The sequence below is a fragment of the Lonchura striata genome, chromosome 12, assembly GCF_050655825.1.
Source record: "Lonchura striata isolate lonStrDom1 chromosome 12, ASM5065582v1, whole genome shotgun sequence".
Taxonomy (NCBI): domain Eukaryota; kingdom Metazoa; phylum Chordata; class Aves; order Passeriformes; family Estrildidae; genus Lonchura; species Lonchura striata.
This window is the reverse complement of record NC_140714.1, coordinates 21,426,756-21,442,811: the sequence shown is the minus strand read 5'-3', so window position 1 is coordinate 21,442,811 and position 16,056 is coordinate 21,426,756. Positions and strand designations below refer to the sequence as shown.

The window sequence follows — 16,056 nt, the reverse complement described above, 5'->3', positions numbered from 1 at the left end:
TAAACATGGAACAACAGTCAAGGCATCTTAATATCCCATCTACTAGATTTCTGTTTGTGTTTTTGGCTGCAAGAAAGGAGAATGGGCAGGTTTGAAAGCAGAGCAGAGCAGCCCATTGCTGATGTACTTGAAAAATGCACCCACGTCACCTCATTTAAAAAAAACAACTCATTCATGAGCCCACAAAGTGCAGCAGGACTGGCATCTACAGAGCCCTCCTAAATTTAAACACAGAGAATAAAACTTAAGAATATGCCAGTGTTCTCTGAACTCAAGGCAAAGTTTACTGCAGTCTCTTTACTAATTATTTTGAAAAGTAAGAAAGAATATATAATACTGGCTTAACAAAGCAGAGCACAGTGAACTACAAAATGATTGTAGAACATCAAGTATCCATATTACAGCTCGATTTCTAAGAGAGAGAAAAAAAAAAACACACAACCAAATATCTCAAATAACTTCAGCAGCAAAGTAACTGTGTCTCTGCAGTAATTCTCATTAAGCCATAGTCATATTCTTCAGGGGAAATACATCTGCACCATGCTTTCCCAACATGAGAAGAGTGGAAACCTCAAAGAAAAGTCAAGAACCAAGTGGCAAAAAAGATCACCTCTCAAAGAATTTACTAAGCAGATGCCACACCTGGGCCAAGCTGAGAGGAACCTAGCCCACAGAATATTTCACATTACTGGTGCCCATCTGCTACCTGCTTTGAGTTAAACCCTGTAACCTCTCAGTGCATATTTAACTTTTTGCCTCAAGTATGTTTTCAAGGTACTGCATATAGTTCAAATCCACTTAAATCTTGCTAACAAGATTAAACAGAAATTCCAGTTAGGAAGCAGAATATTTTAAGAGTCAGTTATTGCACATGTCAGGTTATTCCACAGGCTGAAACCTGCCCTTATATTCAGCTTACAAAAGTGACATAAACAGAAAACTGCCAGCTATTTACACCTGCCCTCTTTGCTCATCATCATTACCTTTTACTGTCTTTCTTCCCTAGCTTGAGTATCAACACACTAAGTATTTCAGGGAATGGCTAATGACTTGTAAAATGAGAGCCTGGGCTTATGGCTGGCATCAGAAAGAAAAAAAAAACAGAGCATCAGTCAGAGCCCAGAATAACACATGGTCCATATGAGGAATCAGTCAGCTTTTGCTTTGCTCATGCAGAACTTTCCCACCCAGCTCTGCAGGGGCAATAATCCATTTGCTTTCCCCAGTGACAGCTGCATGAAGCACATGGCTGCTTTAGTGAAGGACAAGCAGCAGAGATTCATTAACAAACCCTAAACTGAAACAAAACCAACTGAAACACTTCTCTGTAATGCCCTTGCTCAGATGGTTAAAAAACTTCCAAGAATTTGGACAAATTTGATTTGGATAGCAGCACCTAGCGCAGAGGAAAGCAGGAAAACCATGAACCAGTATCAAACCTCTGCAGAATGAACCAGACTGCACCAGGGAGCTGCCTGATTTGTACAGTACTGTGTGTGGGGGAAATAAAGCCACCAGAACACTGGGCATTGACCACAGGGAAATGGCAAATCCCCCCAGGTACTGTTACGGGTGTTTGGGCTCTGGCTGCCTTCAGGTGGGGCTGCTGGAATCCAGTGGCAGTGGCAGAGATGGCAGCAGTTCCAAACTCACGGTCAGCTACCACAGTTTGTAAGCCTAGAATGCAACAAAGATGAGAAATACATCCAGCTCCTCTAGGCTCATTCTCATCAGACAAGAACTTTCTCTCTCAAGACAGGTTCTAGACATTGGACTTGGTTCCTTTTCTCTCCTCTCTTTAATAGCACACACTAAAACATGCACACTGATGTTAAACTGAAGTATGACTGCAGATTACAGTAATTTCTTTAATCAAGATCAGACACTGCCAAACAGATTTAATCCGGACCTTCAAACAAAGAAATGCTCATTTCAGCTCACTCATACCCTGCATTTTCTTCTGACCATTGCCCTCCTCCTTCAGAGTCAGCTCCATTGGCAGCTCTGCCTCAATACGAGCAATGGCCTTATTTGTGGATTCCCACACAATACTAAGGGAGCTGAAGCTATCAAATTTCCTGCCTTGCTGGTCATAGGCAGCCAACTCCAGCACTGGATTGTGGTAATTGGAAACAGGAACCTGAAACAGAAGGAATATTTTGAACTGAACCAATACAATAGGATTTTTTAATCATTAAAAAAAACATGTGCTGAGTTCCATGAGGTTTGTTACAACATCAACGCATAAGGAATGTTCATTAAAAGGAGCCATCAGTGCAAGGCATTCAGCTGTGCTCCAACAGCCCTGAGATTATCTCAGCTGGTCAGAGCATAGTGCTGCTTACACCAGGTAGGTTCAAGTCCTGTATGGGCCATTTAGAGTTGGACTCCATGATCCTTTTTGGTCCCTTCCAACTCAGAGCATTCTGTGAATCTCTGAACTCTAAGGGGGTTTTACTGGAGCATAGCTTTGGGGTTTTTTAGCCATTGAATTACCATAAGAAAAAAAAAAATCCCCAAACCAACAACAACGAAATTGAACCACAGCTCAATGAAATTGTTTTTAAAATTCAAATAAATTATTACAAACACCGCTGTTTGTTAAAGCTCAAAATTCTGGTGTTGCTCTGGTGAAATGCATTAGCAACAGCAGTGCACCAAGGTAAGCTGACACATAAGGGAGCCAGAAAAGCAGGTGAGCTCTGAGGTGGCTAACAATACACAAAAGTCTCCATCTCCTCTTCTTATTACATAGAAGCTCTTTAAAATGATTCATTTTAGGGAAGGAGGATGACTTTTACATTTGCTAGGGAATATTAACACAACCAAATGTGGCTTACTCAGCAGCCAACATGTGACAACACCTTTTAGCAAGAAAAACAGAATAGCAAAGTTCCTTATGCCTGATAATCGACACGTTTCTCTTGTCCATTTACTGCAGGACTCCCCCAGCCTGCTCTGTGAGGGCCCCCAAGGGCACAGTGTGGCCACAGCACCAGTTACTGCTCCTCTTGCAGCAGCTGCGATGTTTCACACATGGACCTCCAAACACTGAGTTTTCTGCTCTAAGAACACCTTCTTCTCCTGACACTTCCCAGGCTTACCAGTTGCTTGCTCTGCTGGAGCAAAGGGCAGGAGAGAGCAAGCTGAGGGCTGCCATAAACAGGAATCAAAGCCAGCCGGGAAGGGAGAGCACAGATGAGCTTCACCACAGCAGGCTCAACCACTGGGAAAGGGTTGGTGACTGTGGGGCTGTTCCCAACTGTTAAGGCAATAACCTGAAAACAGCAAATGAGGAAAGAGTTTAGTTCAGGCACACTGTATTTTCACAGGTCTCAGTTACACTGTGATATCAGAATGAAAAGCAAAAATACAGTGCTTGGGGATTTACAGCACTATTAAGACACAGGAAGATGTAAAAGAGGGAGCACATCTCAAGAACAATTCTTTATCACTATGAAAGTACTGTTCCTGGGAACTCTTTCCTCGGTGTTCATGTTCATTACTATCAAATTTGATTCAAACAACAAATCTCATGTAACTGAGAAAGGAAACAGCAGGTGTTCTTGCAGAGTGAGAACAGAACAGCTCAAAGGCAACATTTATAGCCACTTCAGTGTGTTTAAAAACATCTTATCTTTTATTTTACACTCCTTTTCTAGCCTTCAGCAAAGTGAAGTGGATCTAAAAGCAGAGAAGGCTGAAGCAGCTCTGGTCACCTGCCCCATGCCCCCACGCACTGGTGCTGGGCAGAGCCATGCAGGGGTGATGTGCTGGGGACAGCCAGCCTTGCACAGACCTGCACACCAACAGCAAGGCCTGTTCCTTTGGAATCTGCACTGACAGAAACAGCTCCACTTTGCAAAGTGAGGAAATCAGTGGAACTTGGCAGCCCCACCAAAATGCTTAAGCCTTGCAGAATTGCAGAAGAACACTATATTGAAGCTAAAAGCTTCATGGGCTGAGGGGGGTGAGTAAAGCAGGAGAAATCACTTCTGTATGTTGGAGAGAACAAAACCAAGTGGAAAATGAGCACAGCCACGCTCACCAAGGCTGCACAGAGAGTAGAGCAGTCAATTCCTGGGGCTGCCATTTGTTAGAATAAACAGAATTACACTGGAAGGTAACACAGTTAAGAGAAGCAGGTCAGACAGAGGAGTCAGCCTGCTCAGTAACCTCCTGCTCTGATCCTGTTCATGCAAACTGAACCTGCACTCATTAGGATGTTCAATGCATCCCACAACACAAGGCTTCCACAACTTGGGTTTATACTGCAATAAACCCATCATAAACCACTTTTTAATGTAATGCTGTGAAATGCTCACTCTAAAATCTGCATCAAAATGCATAAACAATGTACTTACCCAAGTTCTTTACTGGCTCATTATAAAAGCATCTAGCTACATAACAGGCATATGGCACCATAAATGTGTCTGGAGCCAGTTCTCAGCACCTGATGGAGGGCAACAGCAAGCCCTTCTGGCACTCACCTGCTCTCCCAGGCTCCTGCACAGCACCCTAACCCAGTGCTGGTTGCTGTTTCGAGGTGTGGCACGTTCAAGTAAAGAGGAGGCAATGCTTTCTGCATCCTCAGCAGCAACCTTCCTGAAGAACTTGGAAGGTTCTTGGACCCATGGCCTCAGTCCTCCTTCAAACAACACATCCTTGGAGGAACCCAAAGTCACTAAAGCAACTGATGGTAGATCGATAGCCTGTAAGCAATTAATTAATTGCAAATTAATCATCTATTTACACTGTTTGGTTGTGCTCTGCAAAATAAACCTCCTTCTGAATGGAACAGCTATACTTGGATAAGGCTGTGATTTCTCCCATGCAGTGGTTTTTCAGCACACTTAGCGAAAAACAGAGATGCACTAAAATCCACAAGGATTCTGTCCAGCTGGATTAGATTCAAAGGAAGCAACAGATCCAAAGACAAGTTTTAGCTGCCTTTTAATCACATCTCTCTCATGAAGAATTACAGCAAAAGGGAGACCCTTAATATATTCTTCTGAGCACAGAGAGATAGTATTCTGCTATACTTTCAAAGAACTATTTAAAATGGATGAAATTACGTCAAATTGTACTTTCACTTGCCAGTGCTCTCTCCAGAACAATTCAGTGTATGTAGTTATTCTCCTACACAAGTTTTACTTCACATCTGTCTAACAAATTCTGCACTGATGTGCATCCTTGGTTCAGCCTGTGCTGTTCACCACCACAGCAGTTAACCTGACATTTAGTGCACAAAAACCTTTCCAGTTTGTGTTTCACAACATCACATTACATTCATTATTGTCTTGGTTCGACAAGACAGGAGTCTGTAAAAGAGGGCAAAGCCTCCTGTGCAATGGAGAACGGCAAACCCCCCTCCCTCTGAATTACCAGGATCTTTAAATTAAAAGGCTCTCAGGCAAAGATATGGGAGTGGGAGTAACAATTCTTTACTAGGAGAAAACTAGACAACAATTTAAAAAAAAAAGGCAAATGCAATCGGTACAAACAAAACCAGTGAAAGAAAAAGTCCAGAACCTGGGGAATGCCAGTATCAGTTCTGCTGGGACAATTGCTTCCCTTGCAATAGTTGATGAGTTGCAGCTGCAGAGGTGATCTTTAGAAGGGTATAGTTTTCCTCTGAAGATTTGGTGGCAGTGGGGCCGGTTTTCTTCTGTGCCGGGGTTGCCTCTGAGCTCCGCCGCCGTCGGCTCAGCGCGCGCCGGCTGCTTCGCTGTGAGTGCCGCCGAAGAGAGAGCGAGCGAGAGCTGCTTCCCCCAGAAATCCCGCGAAGAGAGAGAGAGCTGCTTCTCTCGGAGTCCCGCCCAGAGAGCTGCCTCCTCTCCCCAAAAAGCTACCCCTTTAAACAACAATAGAGTGCCTGGCTTCCCCCCTCTGGGTGGGACCTCTCACGGTGTTAAATTTACCAGCCCTTCATTGAATCAGTCAATGGTGTATAAACAAACCATTGCCTCTACAGGGCAAAACCATTGTCTCTGAGAGAGATAACAAAAACCTGTCCAACCGGTTTTTTCTTCAACAGATGGCAAATGGAATACAAGCTTATCTTACAACCCAGGATAATTATAAACACAAATCCGTAGTATTTGCACTAACATTTTTTCCATATTGAGGGAAAGCTATGGTGAAATACTCAGACTTCAGCCTGCAGTCAGTGCTAGGCTTCTGCAGAAGAGGCAACAAAGCAGCCTCTTCTGTATTTCCATCTATTGACCCTGCACTCAGCTTCTTTCTTATTTTCTTCACTGAACCGGCCAGTGGTGGAATGTAAACCCACCCACCTCAGTTTTTCAAACCTATTCCTTGCATAACCTGCTCCCTGTCATGTAAAGGTGCTTCAGTGCTGGATCCTGGATCTCTCCAGGAGCAGGGGAAGCAGACTCACTCTCAGCGGGAGATAAGCGGCGATGGCGATGCTGGCACTGAGGCGCACGTGCCCGTGGGTGTACACAACCACCAGCCTGGTGTACCCTGAAATTCAGCCTTCAGTCTCACTCCACTGCAAAAATCAGCAGCTGGCTTAAGTCTTCCTGTCAGATAAATTAAAAATATACAAGAGCTTATTTGGAAAGAAATGCCCAGGCATGGTCATCAAATTCCACACAGCTGTTTGAAGGCAGCCTACCAGAAAGATGGAGAGAACTTTTTACAAGGACATGTAGGGACAGGACAAGGGAGAATGGCCTCAAACTGAAAGAGAAAAGGTTTAGACAGGATACTGGGAAAGAATTCTTGGCTGAGAGAGTGGTAGGGCTCTGGCACAGGGTGCCCAGAGAAGCTGTGGCTACCCCTGGATCCCTGAAAGTGCCCAAGGCCAGGCTGGATAAGGCTTGGAGCAGCCTGGGACAGGTGAAATGTGTCCTTGCCCATTGCAGAGGGTGGGACTGGAAGAACTTTTAAGTCTCTCCAACTCAAACCATTCTGCATAAGAAAGCAAATATATCCTCAAAATAAAACTATTCGGACCCCCTCCCCTCTGAGGTTGGCAGTTCTGTGGGAATACTGTACAGAACTATGAATCAGTGATTTAAGGGAGAAGTGTGACTTGGGAGAGGTGTGACCTGTCACCAATTTAACTTCCAAACCAGGGAGGGAGTTAAAGCACCTTCAAGTGGGCTGAACACGCCAGGGCTCTCCAGCTCCACCCCCAGCTCCAGCTGTGAGCAGTCGCTCAGGGGGACCAGCTCGCCCTTGTCCACGCTGGTCCGGCCACTGATCCTCAGGGGCAGCTCCAGCACCTGCCCCACGTGTGCCTCCACCTGCAGGAAGTGAACTCCATGGCGCTGGGCTCACTCACGGACACCTGCCAGGGACAGAACAGGGACAGGCTGGGTCACTGCTCTGCTCCACGCCAGCCCAAGCCCACAGCAGCTTGGTGAGCTTCCCTTTTACTGCTGCTCCTGTCATTCTCTCCTCTGCTTTGCAGACTTTGAAGTGTGGACTGCTGTGTGCTATCTCCAGGGGCTATCATCACCAGCTGGGAGAGGTTTAGCATCCATTAAAGAACCTACCTCAGACCAGAGATTTCACAGCAATCACAGCTTTTATTTGCAGGATCTTAACTACTTAATCTTCTGCAACTGGCTTCAGGATACCAAACTATATGGGACAGAATTAAAGATGTAATCTGTGTGGATTAACTACTCCTAAAACTACTACTACTAAAAACTGACTCACTGAGGTCAGTAAACAGAACTCTGAAGAGCTGTTCACACAGAAGGCAGCTCCTAACACAGGAAAAAAAAGCATTCAAAAATAACCTATTCAGATTGTGCAATACACTGCTCTGAAAGCTCACATGGTCTGAAGGTTTCTTTCTGTCTTCAGACTTTGACTCATGTTTGAGGATAAGAAGTTTGAGCTGAAAAAATCTTCCTCCCTGTGTCTCCAGCTGGTAACTGTTGCACTGCTAAAAAGCAGCATCTAAGGCTGTTCAGAGAATTATTTCAGAGTGAGTGTGTAAGCTAAATTCTGAACAGATTTTAATTCATGTCACACCCCTCCCTTTGGGCCACCATATGTACTGTTCCTGCATTCTCCTCGCTCCAAGCCACACACACTGACCACCATGACCTAAGAACAGGGGATGGTCTGAAGAGACACCACAAAATCCCTCTTGGGAGCTATGTTTTTTATTGCCATTTTCTCCTAATTTTCCTAAAGTACTGTTTTTTCTTGGCCAGCTCAGGTATTTGCAGCCCGTCTGCAGCACAGTGCTCAGCTCAGGTTCTTCTCCAGACAGAAATTTCCTTGTACATCCTGGTAACAACTGTCACCCTTTTGTATCAAGGGAGAGCACCCACCTATCGCCCTACAGAATGAATTTCTAGTTTGGCTTGTCTGCCTGGATGGCCAGGCCAGGAGTTAATTACCATTTCATTCTTGCACTTAAAACTTCCAACAGGGAAAAAGGCTTTCCAAGGAAATCAGGAAGGGGCAAAAATGGGAGTCAGGTTAATGCACTGGACAGTGCTGGATTCCCTAAAGCACAAACTGAAAGGAATCACTTAACCTGCCACAGGGCAGGAAGTGGAAGGGGATTGCCTATGGCATTCTCAGTGCCTTTGCTGTTTCCAAAAGCCACATTCAAGAACAAGCACTGAACAATGAATCTCTTGCCTTCGTTTTGCCACAAAGCAGCGGATTCCGCACGTCGAACGCCCGAATAATGCTGACCCCAGCATCACTCCCCGTGCTCATCACTCCTGTGACTGTCACTGTGGCTACTGCCTGGCTAGAAGAGGACCAGCTGAAGTTGCCACTTCCACCCTGAGCCTGAAATACAGAGGGAAAAATCTTGCAAACATTTAATCAAGTACATGGTTTTCACATTCCACAGCTTTGGATACCTTGCGTGAAAACCAGGAGTGCACTGAGAATAGGACATACAAATAAAATAACACCTCAGAACTTAAAAAGCAATAGAGAGATGAGAAGATTTCTACCTTTCATTTTAATTTTGGCTTCTTTCACACACCAAAACAAATGTCAATAGTTCCATCGGAGTAAAACACGGGTGAACACTGGAGCTATTTTAAAATGTATATTGTTTTAATTTCTTTTACTTCCTCAGCATTTCCTTTAACCAATTTCATAATTAAAAATGAACAAGGTGATAAATCTTCTCTAGAGGGACAGTGTGGAAAACAAACAAGTCTAAATTATACAGGAGATTAGCTAGTAATTTTTACCAGGGAAAGAGAAAAAAAAAAGAAAATTAAGAGGAGGGTCATTTCCCATCTTCCCATCTTCCTTTCTCAGAGCACATGCACAATCTGATTACAGAAGGACACAGACAAATAAACAGGCAGAGGTGTGTTACAGGAGATGCATGGGATGTGGTGAGAAAGGCTGAAAGAATCCAAGGGCTCAGCATATTTGTAAAGGTGTTTCAGTTGAAACAGGGGGATAAGCATAGTCTTAATGACTATGAAGTCTCAGGTCCCTGCCATAAACCCCAGACACGTCACTATGCTTTCTGTCTCTGACAGTCAGTATGCACTGAGGAGAGAGAGGAAGGGTAAAGCAGCTTCCCATGCAGCTTCACCATTAGCCAGAGCCTGGCAGGAGCTCCACACTGCTACCTGGGAGCAGTGCCCTCCCCAGGAACCTTCACGTGCCCACCTCGCACAGCTGCTCTGCACCTCTCATGCCTGTGCCAAAGGAAGGCAACAGAAACCATCTCATTGGCACAAAGATGAACAAAGCAACCCCCAACAAACCAGACAGCTGCCAAAGGAAAACCTGCCAGGCATTCTGGTACCATCTGGAGGGAGTTACTTCAGCTATCAACAGAATTTGGCTAGATCCAAAAATCCCTTTCAATTTATTTTCAGAAAAACTTTATTCACCCATTTGAAATAGCCTGGCTGAAGCTATGCAGTGGGAGGCAAACTCTGATGGAGAGGCAGGAACAGTTGAGCTGTGTGTATGCTGTCGACCACGTGTCTTGTGGAATCTATAGACCAGAAGAAAGGTCTCAGTTTCAGCAAAATTTAAATCTTGGGAGAAAAAAGTTTCTATGTTTTTATAGAAGAACATCAGAGTAAAGTAAGACAATTATTGCAGTACCATGAAGGAATGTTCTCTAGTGAAATACTTCATTATATTTGCAAGATAAGGTGAGAATAGAACTGTGAAAGAGGTAGGAAACAAAACCACATTTCCTTTCCTTTACTGGGAAAATTCCAGCAGAATTATGAAGTACTGCAAATGCAGACTTAGTACTAAGAATTTTTGCCACACTCTGCTGGTGTGGTCAGGAATAGCATGAAGTAAACCAAACCAATCCCACAGAACAGACAAGTCGAGTTATGCAGGGCTTAACTCAGTGTAGCTGCCCTTAAACTCACACTGGAGAATGCAATTTAATCCTGTGAGATTGATTCTCTCCATGGAGTCACTGAATCAGTAAGGCTCTAAAAGACCTCTGAGATTATCAAGTCCACCACTGAACCATGTCTTCAGGTCCCACACCCCATAATTTTTGAGCCCTTCCAGGGATGGTGACTGCACCACTGCCCTGGGCAGCCTGTGCCATGGCTTGACAACTCTTCCTGTGAAAAAAATTTGTCTAATATCCAAGCTAAACATGAGGATGTTTCCTCTCATCCTATCCCTTGTTACCTGGGAGGAGAGCCTGGCACCAAATGTCCTGCTGCCTATTTGCTTATAGTTTACTTAATACAGATCCAACACTGAGCACCACTTTATGCTAAAAGGGACAGGTAGGAGTTGTGCATCCAACACCTGAGTGCAGGGTCTGGGTATCACTGGCCTGGGATAAGAGTCTGGGCTGAGAAAGCACAACTTTCTTTTCCCTACTTAGACTGGAGATACTGGATACTGGCATACAAACCATTTGCTTCATGAAGCAAAAGGAATAACTGACAGCTTGGGAGCAAAGACACACCTAGTAAACATGGAAATCATCCCTTCTGTAAATAAGCTGTGGCCTTTGCCTCCCTGGAACTTTGTATTAGGAGCACAAGGTGTGTGGCCACTGAGGAATACTGATGTCCAAGGCTGGCAGAGTGCTGCTAATTAATCTTGTCATGCCCTTCTTTGTAGTCACTTCACACTCCCATTCATATTTCCCATCCTTGCCAGCAAAGGGCAGCCTCTAATGATTGCTGTGGATCTTTGCATGTAGGATGCTCCTGGAATTCCAAACCATTCCAGGCACAGGTGCGTGGTGCATGCATGAGGGAGAGAGGAAGGGAAGACAAGAGGTACAAGTCAGTGGGGTTTTTATGTTTGTTGGTTTCTTGGTGCTTTTTTAAAACTGCATATCAACTCCTGTAACTAACGTCCCATGAAGTTCCTGCAAGTTACATTTTGGATGCCACTGTGCCTGAAGTATCCACAGTCAGCCCTAGATCAGTGGTGTCAGCCCTCAGTGTGCCTGCCTGAGTTACACACCCTGCAGCTGGGTACTTCTTTGGCATACCTGGATGGTGTACTGGTAGACTCCTGCTTTTGCCTGCCAAGGAAACATCAGAATGCTGGGTACAAGCAATATTGGAACATGGATCTCCACATCCTGCTGGTTTCTCACTGGAACTGGTAAGGTGTGAACACCTCCATCCTGCAAAGTGCAAAACCACGGTGTTATAAATGGCATCACAGAGCTTCCCAGAGTTAATGTTTAGTCCTTAGGTACAGACATGTTCTTGAAAACACCTCAGAGAGGAAGGAAAACTATTTAGGACCACTTATGAGCAGAGCTCCCAGTGAGCAAATAGCTCCTGGCAGCAAGGTGTGCCACTGTACTAAAGGAGTGCTATTGTTATGAAGATCCAGGTGCCCACATTAATGTAAAAGGCAAAAAAAAAAGATACTCTTTCATTGCTCCTATTTTGAGACCTCACTTGGAGAACCAATCTGGAGGCTCAACACCTATATTTACTCTTTGCTCATCCACTGTGTACAAAATTCAGCCTGAAAGAGCCCTTGCTCAGCCCTCCCTCCCAAACATTGGCCTTCAGAGCTCTGCTGTCATTGCAGTGCTACAACCCTCTGGCACAACACACTGTTACTGCATTTCTGAGGGAAAAACAACTCTCAAGGGATGCTCTTCCACTGAAGAGAACATCTCTGACACACAAAATGACTGAGGTGTATCACATTGAAGGAGCTGCTAAATCCTGCCCAAGGAATCACTAAATTGATTTTACAGCAAATGGGTTGAAGTGTTGAATTTTCAAGCAAAAGCAATTCACTTCCACACCACGTGCCCTAGTTAGCCATACATTCAGCAGCCTGCCCAACCAGCAGAAAGTAAATGAATAGTAATTTGGAGAAATGTGCAGGCTGATACATTTGGCAAATTGTCATTCCAGAGTTTAAGGGCACTTCCCAACTGACAGCAAACTTCCCCAATGTAACTGACTGCAGAACAAGGTCAGGGTATGAGTGATGATCCTACCACAATAAAGTGTAAAATTCCCTCAGCCTGTGAGAGGCCCCTTGCCCAGCACAAGGATCTGCCACAAGAAAAGAAATCAGTGCTGTGCACCACTGCCCTAACAGGAGTTTGCCACAGGCTCGGGAGCAAAATCCCACAGTCTTTAATGTAAGCAAATCCTCTTTTGACTCAATTGGCAGTTTTCATGAAGAAAGGATTTTAGAATTTGGTTCTTAATCTGTTCAAAGACAGCTCAGACCCATGCCATTCTTAGGTTTCCTTTTGCCAGGAAGTCACTACTGCACAGCTCAATTATTTTTAGGCCTACCAGTGAAGCAGAGGAGTTTTCACACAGACACACCCGGTCAACAACTGATGTCAGTGCAGCATCAATCGTGGTCTGACCTGCCTTTACAGCCCTCACACAATGACAGGACCCATTCAGAGAGGACTGCAGCACCTCAAAGTGTTCTCCAGACAGCTCTGTAGTAATTTGGATCTTCTAAAACCAGAACATGAAATAGAAATTGCCACAGGTGACTGACATCAGTGGGGGACAGAAAGCCCTAAACATACAACAAGAAGTCAGTAAGCAAATGTTTAATCACACAGTTCAAAGACCCGCTGCTGAAACTGATTAGAACTCTCCCTGTGGAAGTTTCAGTCTTTCAGTAAGATTTTACCTTTAGAGACATTAACTCCGCAGAAAGTTACTTTTTAAATTTCATGCTAAATGTAATTTAACATGAAAGTACCTATATTTATACCACTAAGTAATTCATATTTTACAGTATTTTTCTAATTTTTTCCTTCTTCAACATAAAAGAACACATGAATATACTGTCCCAAAGGCACACTACTAAGCTCTAGCTCAAACTCAGATCTGTATCCCAAAAAGCAATTATGAGGAAATAAAATTATATTCCCCTAGATCAAATACTCTCAAAAGCAGTAATTCAATAAATTTATTCTTGTTGCAACTGAATTATTTTAATTTCGTTTCCTCTGCAGTTTAAGAACTATGTGTATTTGGTACCTGGTATATAGAATTAAGGAAGAAGCTCTTCCCTGTGAGGGTGGGCAGGCCCTGGCACAGGTGCCCAGGGCAGCTGTGGCTGCCCCTGGATCCCTGGCAGTGCCCACGGCCAGGCTGGACACTGGGGCTGGGAGCAGCCTGGGACAGTGGAAGGTGTCCCTGCCCATGGCAGGGGTGGCACTGGGTGATTTAAGGTTGCTCCAAGCCCCATCCAACCTAAAAGACATTGCCCAACTTCCATTTTTTTTCTACAGCACTTCAGACTCCAATAACTTCACATGAATCACCTAGAGTGCTTTATTTTTATAAAGTAACAACAACAAAACAAAGGAAAAAATGAAGAGGCAAGAAACAACAAGCTTTGCACTGTCCTGTCTCAATGTAAATAAGAAATCACTCAAATAATTCCAAAGCAAGTCAGGATTTAGGAGACAGTCACAGAAAAAAAGTATCTAAACATTTCAACTTACATCAGATAAATACACCTTATTGCTTGATTTATCATACACGTCAACTGTAATTTCATAAAGTCTGCCTGTTTCCAGGACCCATCTGTCACCTGGATGAACTGTAAATCCTGCAAAACAGGAAATATTGAACAGCACAAACCAGCAGCCTCTTAATCCAATGGAGAAAAGCATTTTGCTTCTGGTGTCCACACTCTGCAGATGAACACTCATTATTTTAAACTGCTGACTACAGAGATAAAAGAAAGTATGTAAAACCTATTTCACATTGAGCTACTTTTATGAATAAAATTCCTTTTCTGTGAAAGCTAACGCTGAACGGAAGCGTGGAGATACAGCATGAAAATCACAGAGACAAGGCCAGAACTTGCATGATTCAGCCAGAAGACTGCAGCACTACCAACCCAAATATGCAGGAGCTACCACACAGACAGTGCTGCTGGGCAGCCGGGACACCCCCTGCATGCGGATACCTGCGGCTCAGTCAAGGAACACATGGCTCAGCACGAGCCAAGATCAGCATTCTCCTGGGACTCCTCAAGCCTCTTTGGCTATTCTAAAGCTAAGTGTGCACTGCAAATAAACGTTCTCCCCACTTCACTGCAGGACATCGAGCACTTTGGAGAGATCTCACTAGAGAATATAATGACTGCAATGTAAACATTAAATAAAGCCCCATACATTTCTACAGTGACTGAGGGGAACAGACGTGATTTAAGTGATCTTTTGCCAACTCTCCTGGGTTTTAAGATAAGCTTGTATTCTATTTGCCATCTGTCGAAAGGTTGGGCAGGTTTTGTTATCTCTCCCAAAGACAATGGTTTGCCCCATAGAGGCAATGGTTTGTTTATACACTATTGACTGACTCACTGCTGGGCTGGTAAATGTAACACCATCCCATTGTGAGGGGTCCCACCCAGAGGGGGAAGCCAAGCACTCTATTATTGTTTAAAGGAGTAGCTTTTTGGGGAGAGAAGCAGCTCTCTCTCTTCGCGGGATCTCGCAGCGGAGCCGCCGGAGCACAGGGAGGCGGCGGCGGCGGAGCTCGGAGGCAACCCCGGCGCAGAGGAAGACCGGCCCCACTGCCACCAGATCTTCAGAGGAAAACTATACCCTTCAAAAGATCACCACTGCAGCTGCAATACATCCGCCACTGCAAGAGGAGCAGCTATCATTGCCACCGGACTACTACCAGCACCCCGACTCCTCAGGTTGTGGACATTATCACTAGTTTTTGTTTGTACCAATTGCATTTGCCTTTTTAAATTGTTATCTAGTTTTCTCCTAGTAAAGAATTGTTACTCCCATTCCCATATCTTTGCCTGAGAGCCTTTTAATTTAAAGATCCTGGTAATTCAGAGGGGGGGGGGGGGGGGGTTTGCCTTCTTCATTGCACAGGAGGCTTTGCCCTCTTTCACAGACTCCTGTCTTGTCGAACCAAGACAGATTTTGGCGCATCAACGTGAGGCCCGAGGGCATTGAGAGGGAAAAAGGATTAACAGTTCTTAAGTAATTTGGTTTGTTTTTTTTGTTGTTGTTGTGTGTAGAAACATCTTAAGCATCACCATGTGGTCTAGTTTACCTTGGTTTGGGTGGCATGTGATCGTAGCTATACTTTTCCCATTTGCAGACCCTTATCTAAAAATGGGTCCTATAACTAAGGCTACGGTGTCTGTTGTCAAGTTTGGCTTCTGGGTTAATTGGGTGAGGAATTCATGGATCTTTAATTTCCTCTGGAAGGCAGGTACATGGATTCATAGCTATCACACACTAACTGTATGTTTTTGGGGTTACTTTAATAACGGTACATACTGCGAGGAAATAGCACCTGGGGAAACTTTCTCCCAACCTTTTAACCATCTTTTTGGGTCTGCTCCACCAGTTCTCAAAGGGTTAAGATCCTTTCTAAGTACTAATGATACCATACAATGGGTGGTGTTGCTGATAGTCCTGTTATATTTAGCACTCAGAGATAAGGGAAGATTAACCTGGATAACTACCCTCACACCTACGCCAGAGACTCGAGATGCTGCTACTCCAGAGCCTGACCCTGCCCCACAGCCCACCTCAGAAATGAACCGCCCAGATTGGGTGAGGGTTCTGGTTAAGGAGATACGAGAGATGCTGAAGGA

The 16,056-nt window shown here is 44.4% G+C and overlaps 1 long non-coding RNA gene and 1 pseudogene across 2 annotated transcripts; both read right to left on the bottom strand.

The window, feature by feature from the left end:
* Positions 1-472: 472 nt before the first annotated feature.
* LOC146766322 (nuclear pore membrane glycoprotein 210-like) lies at positions 473-8,085 on the bottom strand (annotated as a pseudogene). Its single transcript, XR_014958042.1, has 6 exons — positions 8,080-8,085; positions 7,121-7,318; positions 6,401-6,545; positions 4,491-4,712; positions 3,105-3,278; positions 473-2,140 (listed from the first exon to the last, which is right to left on the bottom strand). The product of XR_014958042.1 is annotated as a nuclear pore membrane glycoprotein 210-like (transcript).
* Positions 8,086-8,438: 353 nt separating this feature from the next.
* Positions 8,439-14,785, bottom strand: LOC144246990 (uncharacterized). The gene is made up of 4 exons (XR_014958202.1): positions 14,329-14,785; positions 12,783-14,034; positions 11,465-11,602; positions 8,439-8,790 (listed from the first exon to the last, which is right to left on the bottom strand). It is a non-coding gene; the product is annotated as an uncharacterized LOC144246990 (long non-coding RNA).
* Positions 14,786-16,056: the final 1,271 nt, after the last annotated feature.